Source organism: Bos indicus x Bos taurus, chromosome 21 (assembly GCF_003369695.1).
Source record: "Bos indicus x Bos taurus breed Angus x Brahman F1 hybrid chromosome 21, Bos_hybrid_MaternalHap_v2.0, whole genome shotgun sequence".
Taxonomy (NCBI): Eukaryota; Metazoa; Chordata; class Mammalia; order Artiodactyla; family Bovidae; genus Bos; species Bos indicus x Bos taurus.
The window spans coordinates 25,496,653-25,508,959 of NC_040096.1; the positions used below are offsets into that span (position 1 = coordinate 25,496,653).

Genomic DNA, 12,307 nt, shown 5'->3' on the forward strand with positions numbered 1-12,307 from the left:
CACTGTCCGGCATATAACAAATGGCAGGAAAAGCTTCCTGTTCCAAGAGATTGCAGTGTACAGTAGAGGCAACCAGATAAGTAAACATCTTGACTTCCAGGCAGATGGTGGTAAATGTTAAGGAACAGAGGAATAAGCAGAGATCAAGGGTTCAGGGAGGAAGCCCTGGCCCCACTCTGGGTGGGGCTGACAGAGCCAGTCTACCTGCCTGGCTGTCTTATTTCTGAGTTTCTGCTGATCCAGCTGACGTGGAGCCAACCTGCAGCTCCCCAGTTTGGCTGGGTTATTTTTGGACCGATTCTGTAATAGTCTTGCCTTCATGAGTGCAGGGAAAGCTTAACAAAATGTCTTTTCTAACCTACAGTAGGCCTCCCGTTGTTCCCAGAGGCACTAATTGGATGCCAAGTGCTCGCCTTCCTGCCGAAGGAAATGTCAGGTTCTAATAATATTCCATTATTAGGCCCACATAATTTCCTGCCCGGACAATTCTAACAGCCTCATCCCTGATCTTCCTGCTTTAAATATTTTCCTTTATGATCTAGCCTCAATGTTGCTACTTTGGAATTGCCATTTCTCTGCTTGGTGGTGGTTTAGTTGCTCAGTTGTGTCTGATTCTTTTGTGACCCCATGGACTGCAGCCCTCCAGGCTCCTCTGTCCATGGAGTTCACCAGGCAAGAATACTGGAGTGGGTTGCCATTTCCTTCTCCAGGGAATCTTCCTGACCCAGGGATTGAACCTGTGTCTTCTGCACTGGCAGGCAGATTGTTTACTGCTGAGCCACTGGGAAGCCCTTATATAGTTTATTCAAATCTCTCCATCGATTTAGGAATCCCATAATAAATCTCTCTGTTAGGCTCTCATCTGCATGTATCCTCTTTATCTAAAATGATAAATACACAAAAGCTCTTTGCAGGCCATCAGCTACCCAATGAATTGAAGGGATGCTGGCAGGCTCAGGATAGGGAACGGCCCCTGCTGGTCACCTCTGGGCTAAGGGCTGAGTCTCTTTCCACAGGGATGCTCCTGGCAGTCAGGAGACCCACAGGCTCCTTCCTCATTCCTGTTACAGGAACATTTACGTTCAGTCTCTCTCACTCTTCCCACCCACACCTTTAAAACCTCTGCTTTGGAACAGCAGACTTCGCCTCCCACACCAGACAGGTTTCTGTGCTCATCTTAATTTGGGCATAATCACTACAAATTGGATTTCTATTCAGCACCTCCCACATCTCTCTATTAATTCCCGTACGTTAACAAATACCAAAATATTCATGTAAAAATATTTCTCCCTTTAGAGAACACTGTTCCTCATTCCGTGTTCCTCTGTTTAATGCCATCTGATCAGAGTTGACTATAGATTTAATTATAATTTTCCTAAAACCTGACATCTCTCTATCAGGTGTGCAGGGAAGAGAGCGCAGATCAGGGACTAGAGAGGAGACAACTGTGGAAGATGGTAGAGTACAGACAAACATGTAACCTCCTTCTCCAGACACTTAATAAGAAACAGAAAGAGGAGACACACCAGCAGGGGATCAAATGGTCATGTTCACTTAAAGGAAGGACTGAAACCTCTGACTGCTAATGTGGAAGGCATCATCAGAGATGGAAGTTTCGAGATTCAGAAGAGGGCTTTTTCTACTGTTTAGAAGCAGCTTCCCTGGAGAAGGAAATGGCACCCCACTCCAGTATCCTTGCCTGGAGAATCCCATGGACAGAGGAGTCTGGCAGCCATGGGGTCACAAAAGAGTTGGACAAGACTGAGCGACTAAACAACAGCAACAAGAAGCAGCTTGTCTGCCACACACCTCACTCTGAACCCTCTACTTGGAGGGAACAGGTGGGGATGGGTAGGTGGCAAGCACAGGATAAAGGTATGGAGTGACCCTTCTAGATCAGTGATTCTAAATGGGGGGAGATTTTACCTTTTAGCCAACGCTTGGCAATGTTTGGAGACACTTCTGGTTGTCTACAACCAGGGCTGGGGATGGGGGAAAGCTACTGGAACTTAGTGGGTAGAAGCCAAGGATGCTGTTAAATATCCCACAGTACACAGGACACCCCCATGGGGAGGCATCATACAGCCTCAGATGATAATAATGCCAAGGCTGAGACCCTGCTACAGATGTAGAAGCTCTTGTCTTTCTTTTTGGGATATATTGTATTCCCTGGGAGTGGAGGACCTATTTGTGTTTCTCTAACTATATTCTTTGTGTTTACTGGTTACTTGGACAGCATATATCAGCTCAGTGAAAACCCAGCTATAAGCTGTTTACAAAAAACTCATCTCAAAAAGCAATTCCTATAGTAAAATGCAAACACCAGAAAAATGCATACAAATGTGTATCAGGAAAATGCAAACAAAAGCAGAAGTATGTTGTGTGTGTGCTCACTCAGTTGTGTCCAACTGTGTGCGACCCAGTAACTATAGCCCACCAGGCTTCTCTGTCCATGGGATTCTGCAGGCAAGAATACTGCAGTGGGTTGCCACATCCTCCTCCTGGGAATCTTCCCAACCCAGGGATCGAACTTGTGTCTCCTGCATTGGCAAGTGGATTCTTTACCTCTGAGCCACCTGGGAAGCTCAGAAGTATGTTAATATATAAAAAAAAAATCAAAGACAAAAAGAAAGACAAAAGGGGGAATTTTATAAAAATAAAATTTCCAGTTTCCAATGAAATCCTTATATACTGAGTAAAATAACATCAATATAAATTGTTTAGAAGGTGTAAAAAAACAGTAAATGAATAGATACAAAACAATAAGAGAAGATGTTAAGTTAGTTCATGGTGGTTTTAGGGTAGATATAGATTTATATCACTTGGTTCATGGTAGACCTCCCCCAACAAAATAGACAAGAACAATGAAGTGAATTCTACATCCTAAAAATAGTTCGTCTATTTGCAAGGAGTTATGGAACTTTTATTTAAAATCATATTAAAAAATATGATTGATACTAATATGACATACATCAGCCAGTTTCCAAAAATGGAAAATATATTTTCTCTTTAAAAACCTAATAGACCATGCTCCCTGATCCCAGTGTAATCAAACTGTAAAGACAAAACATAAATGAAAAGCCTGACTCTGCTTACGTCTGAATCTCATCCTTAAAGAACTCTGTCTATGGGGAAACTGAAGCTGAGATTCTGAAGCAGAGCTGCTCCCTAAGGTAGCAAGTGGCCACACGTAGCTATTGAAACACAGCACTTGATAAGAGGCTAGTCTGAATGGCTGTGAGTGTGAACTCGTTGGATTTCCAATACTTAACATGAAAAAAGAATGTAATATATCTCGTTAATGTATTTTTATTGATAACATGTTTAAATGATAATGTTTGGGATATACTGGGTTAAATGAGATATCATTAAAATAATATCACCTGTTTCTTCTGTCTGCTTTTTAAATGTGGATACCAGACACTGTAAAATGACAGATGATATCATGTTGTATTTCTATTGGTAGTTCTGCTGTAGAACATTCATAAAAATAAAATAAGAAGATGCAATAAATGCTACATATCAATATCTATAGAAAGTGGCTAAAGCAGTGTTTGGTAAAAGTTCCTAGCTTACTTATTCATACTACTAAATAAGAAAAAAATGAAGTGAACTAAAATTAAGCAATTAATTTAAGAATTTAGAAAACACACAATTAAACTAACCTAAGGAAAGCAGGGGCTTCACTGCTGGCTAAATAATAAGAAATCTGCCTGCCAATGCAGGAGACATAGGACACTCCGGTTTGATCCCTGGGTTGGGAAGATCGCCTGGAGGAGGAAATGGCAATCCACTCCAGTATTCTTGCCTGGGAAATCCCATGGACAGAGGAGCCTGGGGGGCTACAGTCCATGGAATGCCAAAGAGTCGCACACGACTGAGCACACACATACTGCATTATTTCCGTTTTTTTTTTAATTAACAAAATAAATACTGATGGATATTTCCTTAATATTATAAAATATTATAATCCTCCATCCAAAAAGCTAGCACAGTATAATGTAAAAAGCCAGAAACATTCCCATTAAAGTCAGAAACAACTCCCACTATCGTATACGAGAAAGACTAAAAGGTTTAAAACTTGGAAAGGATGAGGCATCTGTTTATAAAATTTATGCCTCAAATCAAACCTTTACTATATTACAAATAATTACCGGTTAGAAAAAGAAGAAAAGATGCCCTTTATAACATAAACATAAAAATACTTAAGGACAAATGCAGTAAATATTATTACAGTCCTGACCTTATATAATACAGTCCTAACCTTATATATGGAGAAGGCAATGGCAACCCACTCCAGTACTCTTGCCTGAAAAATCCCATGGATGGAGGAGCCTGGTGGGCTGCAGTCCATGGGGTCGAAAAGAGTCAGACATGACTGAGCGACTTCACTTTCACTTTTCACCTTCATGCATTGGAGAAGGAAATGGCAATCCACTCCAGTGTTCTTGCCTGGAGAATCCCAAGGACTGTGGAGCCTGGTGGGCTGCTATGGGGTCACACAGAGTCGGACACGACTGAAGTGACTTAGCAGTAGCAGCAGCAACCTTATATACACATAGGGTAATTGTAACCCTATGCAAAAAATTTTAAATTCCTGTTAAAAGCTACACAAAGTATTTTAGTAAGTGAAAAAGTTTTTCTTTGGAAGACTATTCAGTAAGGTAGTTTAGATTCCTAAGTTAATCTCTAAATTCATTCTGTTCCCAATCTAGTTACCAATAGAATTTTGTTTGGAATTTGAACTTTAAAGCTAAAGTTCATCTCATAGAATAAACACATGATAGGATGCAGAAGAAGATGTGAAAAAGAATAACAAATATGACTATGATACTATCGGCGATATCAAAACATTGTTTAAGGCCACAGATATTTTAGAGTAGGATTAGACCAAGAGATCAAAGTAAGAGACCAGAAAGTAAAAAAATAAATTCGAGCAACTACGGGAATTGAGTATTTGATTAAAATGGCATCATTAGGATTTCCCTGGTGGTCCACTGGTTAAGAATCCACCTGCCAATGCAGAGGATGGTTCGATCCCAGGTCTGGGGGGATCCCACATGCAGAGGGACAGCCACGCCTAAACACAACTACTGAGGCTAGAGCCTGGGAGCCACAGGAGAAGCCATTGCAATAAGAACCCCTTACACCGCAACTAGAGAGTAGCCCCCACTTGCCACAACTAAAAAAAGCCCACATAGCAATGAAGATCCAGCACAGCAAAAAATAAAATAATAAATATTCATAAATATATAAAATGGAAATTAAAAAAAATTTAATGGCATCATTAAATTTATCAGCAAGGATGAAGCATTCAGTAAACTGCTGGGAAAACAGGTTAGCTATTTGAAGGAAAAACAATCAGTGTATTACCTTCACATATGAGTAAGTTCCATATGGATCCAAGAATTATATATAAAAATGGAAGCATAAAAGCCAAATTAAAAGAAAGATTACGGAGTTTTCTGTATAACTGTATGCAAACAAATTTTAAAACTTGAATTAAAACAAAGGTTAAAAACTCCAAAAACCCAAAGGAGAATTTACCAGGTGAATCCCAAAAGACAGGTGGGAAGCATGTTCCAGGACAAGTCTGACCCCAAATGCCCTTCCTTCCACAGTCTTTAGTCAAATCTGTCTGCTGCTCCAGCTGGCCCCTAAAGCAGAAATGCAAATAATAAACATTAGGCTCAGATTAGGCAGTATATGGAGAAAGCAATGGCACCCCACTCCAGTACTCTTGCCTGGCAAATCCCATGGATGGAGGAGCCTGGTAGGTTGCAGTCCATGGGGTTGCTAAGAGTTGGACATGACTGAGTGACTTCAATTTCACTTTTCACTTTCATTCATTGGAGAAGGAAATGGCAACCCACTCCAGTGTTCTTGCCTGGAGAATCCCAGGGATGGGGGAGCCTGGTGGGTTGCCATCTATGGGGTCGCACAGAGTCGGACACGAATGAAGCGACTTAGCAGCAGCAGCAGTATTAGCATTCAAAAGACACCTTGAAAAAGACAAACCAGCTGTTGAAAAGGACTAGAAAGAAAGAGGTCATAAAAGTGAGAGGTCACCAATGAATTCTCAGGATACTAGATGAACACCAGGCATCCTCAGTTAGAAAATACACAGCAGGGACTTTCTTGGCAGTCCAGTGGTCAAGGCTTTGCCTTCCAACACGGCAGACACAGGTTTAAACCCTGGTGGGGGAACTGAGATTCCACACCGTGGGGCAACCTTGCACCACAGCTACAGAGTCTTCTAGCCAAAACTAAGACCAGGCACAGCCAAATAAATAAATAAATATATATATTTTAAAGTGTTAGCCCTCACCTCCCCTGTGCAGGCCAGCGAATCTTCATTGAAAGTGCCAAAACTTTTCTTGGAAACTGACAAGAGTATGGTTGGAAGAATAAATGGCCAGGAAAAATACATAATTCAGGTTGGGGTGGAAGAGCAGGAAGTGAAGTGAAAGTCGCTCAGTCGTGTGTGACTTTTTTCGACCCCATGGACTATCCATGGACAGTCCATGGAATTCTCCAGGCCAGAATACTGGAGTGGGTAGCCTTTCCCATCTCCAGGGGATCTCCCCAACCTGACCCAGGGATCGAACCCAGGGATCCCACATTGCAGGTAGATTCTTTACCAGCTAGCTGAGCCACAAAGTAAGGTCCAGAGAACAGGAGTGGGGAAGAATTATCTGCCTGGTTATAAAAACCTATTTTAGATCAATAATGATTAAAAAAACAAACAAACAACAACTGGAGTACAGATCCAAAGAGAAAACTACATATAAATTATGCAGAAGAGGACCAAGCTCGAGATCAAATTATATGAGAGACTGTACTATGTGATGAGTAAGCTTATTTAATAAATCTCATCAGAATACTGAAGATTGAATCTGAAAAGGAAATTAGATTCGTATCTTACCCTACTGTCCAAAATGAAAGTTCAATATTTAAAAATAAGACACCATAGAGGAAAAAGCAGTGCTGTCAGAATTTGCATACTTTGAAGTATGTGGGGGTGGGGTGGGGCAGTGGGAAGTGAAGGAAAGAGCACTTGCTGATTGCCCGTTGAATGAACACGTAGTTCCTTATTAAGACTCACAGCAACCTTAGGAGACAGGTATTACCCTCAACTTTTAGATAAGGAAACAGGCATAAAGAACCGTTTGTCAACTTTTAAAAAAGCACGATGTGAGGGTTGCAAGTGAAGCTTTATTTGGGGCAAAATGAGGACTGCAACCCGGGAGAGAACACTTCAGATAGCTCTGAGAAACTGCCTCAAAGAGGCAGGGGGGATAGGACAGTATAGATGTGATTTTGGTGAAGGGAGAGTACATGCAATCTGCATACATTTTTTGCAGAAGGTTTCTGCTAATCACAAGGAGCAGTTGTCACCCTGAAGGATTTTAGTTCTTTTCTAGATCTGAGTAGATACAAGAATTGGGCTTATAAAAATGATTCCCAAGAATATCTGACTATATGAAGACCTGTTCTGCCAGTTTCCCCCCCCCACCCCCCAAAATCACAGATGCTTCATTCCTGCTCTCCACCTTGAACTCCTTTCAGGGGGGTGTTGAAAGTCAGCAGCACATGATTTAATTCTTGTAGAGGTAGATGACAAGCACCCATGGGAAGTGCCAATTTGTAGCTGACACTTGTTACTCTCTTGAAGTCAAGTGGGGAGCCATCAGAAGGAACTCACTCTGTCTGACTCCATGTCCTGTCTTGCCCAGCTACTGCCCACCAGCCCAAGGTCCCCAAGGCAGATGGGGCTGCCAAGTTCAGTGGCAGGCCAGTCCTAGACATGCCTGGGATGGTAGAAAGTGAAACAAGATAGAGCCAAGGCTGAGGACAAGGCAGCTGCCCTGTGGTACAGAGTCAATGAGTCTGGCCAGGAGATGGGAAGTACCCCCAATTGACATTTATTGAATAAATGAATTTACTTATCTGTTCAATATGTGTATTTATTCATTAGCTCAAAAGAAAACTTGAAGCCTGGGGAAAGGAGATTTATCTAGCTTGTTCTGCTAGGAAGACAAGAACTTCACATTTTTCACCAGTTGCAGTTGAAACATTCCATTTGGGAAACTGGGTCAAGCCACATCACCGTGTGTTCATTCTAAGTTGTGATTCTAGCAACCTGTGTAAAGATGAGAGAAAGGGCCAGCGCTTGCGTTTCCAACAGCAGCAAACGTGCCTCTGATGACACTTCCAATTGCATACATTTGGCGGCTTACAAAGAAGTGTTCACACCCACAGTTAGAGAAACCCGCCTCCAAGGAAGGTCATGTTATTATCCCAGTCTGTGGATGAGGAAATGAAGGCTCTAGGAGGTGCAAGGACCGGCTCAGTGGTTGGCAGCAGAGCAGAAACTGGAATCCCTGGATGTGCACGAACTGATCACCACTATGGCATAGGCTTGGTTACCTTGGTTACCCAGCTTAAAAGGATAATGCTGGAGAATGTCTTGCCTGCTTTCATCTGCCTCTGTCTCCCCTGGGGTGCTCATGTGGATCTGAGGTTCTGGGGGGAGGGTCCCATCTATACATTGCACCTCATCCCCATTCAAAGCCAGTTTGGAAGGAAAAATAAGGAGTGCAGCAGCCTCAACCCTGAAGACTTATGAAGCCCCAGGAACTGATTGCATCCCAGGATCTGGAAGCACAGCCTGGATGCTGGAACCCACCCTGGAGCTGCAGAGAGCTGGCCAGAGAACCTGGGTCAAGTTCAGCCTCAGACCAGGAGTGATGACCTGCATCGATGGGCTGCTGCACAGGTGAGGGAGAACCTGCTATTTATGAATCGCCTCTACATGATAGGTTCACATGTTATCAATAATTCCCACAGCATCTCCTGCTACTCTTCCTATTATTCTTGTGGTGCTGATGATGGAGCAGTACCTTGGAGAGTGACATCCAATGCTGCCTCTTGAAGCTGATTGTTGATAGTCCTGCGTATGTGCAGGAGGGAGGACCATCAGGCAGAACCAAGCTGCAGCCTGGAGCACCAGTCACCATAAAGACCTCGTGAGGACCCAGCACCTGGTACCTCCAGAAACAGGGAACTATGGTCTCCTTGATCCCTGAAGGCTTTCCAAGCATGCCTCTTACTCTTCCTCCCAGGAGCAAAATGGAGCGTCTGATACAAGCAATGAGATTAGAGAAAGAACCTAAGATTGTGCCTACCAGCCTCTGCCAAGTGTTCTCCCCTTTGACCCCCGTGCATGCGAGCACCTGTTTTCCCCCAGTCCACGCCCCCATGCTGCTGACTGTGGCAGGCTCTGTCTTGGTTGGACATGGCTGTAGTTTGAGGTGGGTAAGCCCATGGGCTTCTCTGGTGGTTCAGATGGTAAAGAATCTGCCTGTAGTATAGGAGACCCAGGTTTGACCCCTGGGTCAGGAAGATCCCCTGGAGAAGGAAATGACTACCCACTCTAGTATTCTTACCTGGAGAATCTCATGGACAGAAGGACCTGGTGGGCTACAGTCCATGGGGTTGCAAAGAGTTGGACACAACTGAGTGTTTAATACTAAGCTCAGTTTAAAGTACCGATAAACCAGATTGTGGCTGCAGAGTCAAGATGCTTTACCCAGCTATTTTACCATTCCAAGTTGCTTCATCCAGATATTGATCTGGCTCTATGTTTTAAAAAAATATTTTGACCCCAACACATGGCATATGGGATCTTAGTTCCCCAAACAGGGACCAAACCCATGCTCCCTGCATTGAGATCGTGGAGTCTTAACCACTGCACCACAAGGGAAGTCCCTGATCTGGCTCACTGGTGACTCCTTTGTCATAGGATCCATGGGGGAAAGGGCTGGATTGATTTTCATCTTTGCGGTTAGTGATAAGCCCTGAGATTCTATTGTGGGAAAGTGTGAGGAGGAGAGCAGGAACCAGAGGTGGCACAGAGGCAGACATTCACATCCTGCATTAGTTCGCGCCCCTGAGGTATGGGGTAGCTGCTCCTCTGCTCCCAAACTCCTCACTGTTTCACCAACCGAATCCATGGGAGTCTGATAGTCCCCATCTGAGCTCCATCCACGCATTGTGCTCTGACCCACTTGGTCAGCACCATCACTATATTCAGAATATCCCTACTCAGTTCCTACATTTGTGGCTCACTCCCTGCTGGCAATGTCAAGGTTGAATAATAGAATCTGGAAGGAGTTTCAGAGGTCACCTGGCTCAGCCCTTCTTCTGGAGAAGGACCCATCTGAACTTGGCTTTTGTGTCTTGCAGCTTGGAGCAACCTCTCCTGTAACTCGGCATCTCTGTTTCTTCTAAAATGTGTTTTTTTAGACAAGAAACCTATTTGCCTGATACTTATGTCTGGCACAGGTGCCTTCTGTGCCCTACACACATTTCAGGCAGCCCTCCCCCACTCTCAGGGAACACCAACCCTCTGATCCCTTGGGCCATAGGAGTCAGATGGTATTTTATCATCGGGCAGATAGGCAGAGCACCAAAGATTTGATGCTTTTGAACTGTGGTGTGGGAGAAGATGCTTGAGAGTCTCTGGGAATGCAAGATCAAACCAGTCAATCCTAAAGGAAATCAACCCTGAATATTCACTGGAAGGACTGATTCGGAAGCTGGAGCTTCAATACTTTGGCCACCTGATTCGAAGAGCTGACTCATTGGAAAAGACCCTGATGTTGGGAAAGATTGTGGGCAAGTGGAGAAGGAGATGACAGAGGATGAGATAGTTGGATGGCATCACTAACTCAATGGACATGAGTTTGAGCAAACTGGGAGATAGTGAAGGACAGGAAAGCCTGGCGTGCTGCAGTCCATGGGGTTACAAAGAGTTGGACACAACTTGGTGACTGAACAACAACAACTTATTGTTGAGCAAGCATGTAACAAGCATTGCCAGTTTCTTGGATGCCATAGAAATGGTTTCAAAACTCCTTGAGGCTGAGGCTGTACTCGAGCGTGGCACCCAAGAAAACATGAGCTGTCTGTGCCCAGCAGATGTTTCAGAGGGGACTGCAGGGTGTGCTGGGCACAGAGTTTTGTTTGTTGATCGCCCACGGAGTGTCTTCGATGGGCCAGCCCAGCCCTGAACTTGCTTATTGCCCAAAGATGGAAATAGGCATACAAACAGAAAACCACAATACAGCATGACCCCTGCTAGGCAGGAGGTGTATCAGGGATGCTGAAGGCATGTGGGAGGCAATGGTCAGCAGACCAGCCCTGGGATGAGCTGAGCCCCATAGGATGAGCAGAACAGCCAGTTGTGCAGGGCAGGCAGGGCGAGCGGCAGGGAGCAAGAGCTGGTGAGCTTGTTACCGAGTTGCTGCACGACAGGTCAATGAATTGTAGACGAGGTGTTGAGGCAAGAAATTCAACTTTATTTGGAAAGCCAGCAGACTGAGAAGATGGCAGACTAGTGTCCCCAAAACACCAACTTATTAGGGTCTTGGGGCCAGTGTCATTTATAGAATAGAGATGGGGAGGAGATGAGGAAGTAAAGTAAAAAGTCCGTGAGTCTTGCAAAACAACTCCTTGGCCCACCTTGGGGAGGGGATGTGTTCATTTCTTCTTTTCTGCAGCCACTCACAGGTGGGCAGGGTTACGATGTCTCTCTGGACAGAAAAGCTTGGTGGGCTACAGTCCATGGGGTCACAAAAGAGTCAGACACAATTGAGGGACTAAACAACAACTGGAAGCTGAACAAAGGTTATTTGAGTTTAACAGTCAGGCGGAGGGGCAGGGTTCCCCCTGGCAGGCTGTTGTGTATGCTTACAGTTACAGACAATGACTATAATAACAAAAGCAATGAGAAGCAAAGGTTAAAGTAAAAGAAACAGATCTAACGTGGAGTCAAACTTTGCTCTTTCCTGTTACAGAAGGGCTGATGGGTTGACTGGCTTGACCAGGGTAGCACCTTGGCTGGTGTCTTCAGCGTGCCTGAGCACAGTCAATCCCCAGGAAGCATCTGGAAAGCCCGTCTATCTGGTGTGACCCAGTTCTGGATAAGATGACACTAATAATACCCATTCACTCCTCAAGACTGCGAGGAGTCAGGAGCTAGTGTATGCATGGGGCTCTTTATGCAAATAATCTGTCCTTTGGCGTCACAGACCGGACTGCCAGAGCCTTCCCTCCTTCCTGTCCACTCCCAGGATTCTGGAGTGGTCTGCAGCTGCCAACACACAGCCTTGCCTTCTTCCTCCAGGCATCTGAAAACTTGTACCTGAACACCTCTTACAAACAACTGTCTTCATTGCCAGAATTGTCTTAAAGCGATTCTAGTTCTGAAAATGCTCAAAGTCAATTACTATTTCTCCATAAG

General features: G+C 44.2%; 1 long non-coding RNA gene across 1 annotated transcript; it reads right to left on the bottom strand.

Annotated features, from left to right (window-relative positions):
- Positions 1 to 5,258: 5,258 nt before the first annotated feature.
- On the bottom strand, positions 5,259 to 5,653 carry LOC113880059. The gene is made up of 2 exons (XR_003507577.1): positions 5,548 to 5,653; positions 5,259 to 5,373 (listed from the first exon to the last, which is right to left on the bottom strand). It is a non-coding gene; the product is annotated as an uncharacterized LOC113880059 (long non-coding RNA).
- Between the last annotated feature and the right edge of the window lie 6,654 nt (positions 5,654 to 12,307).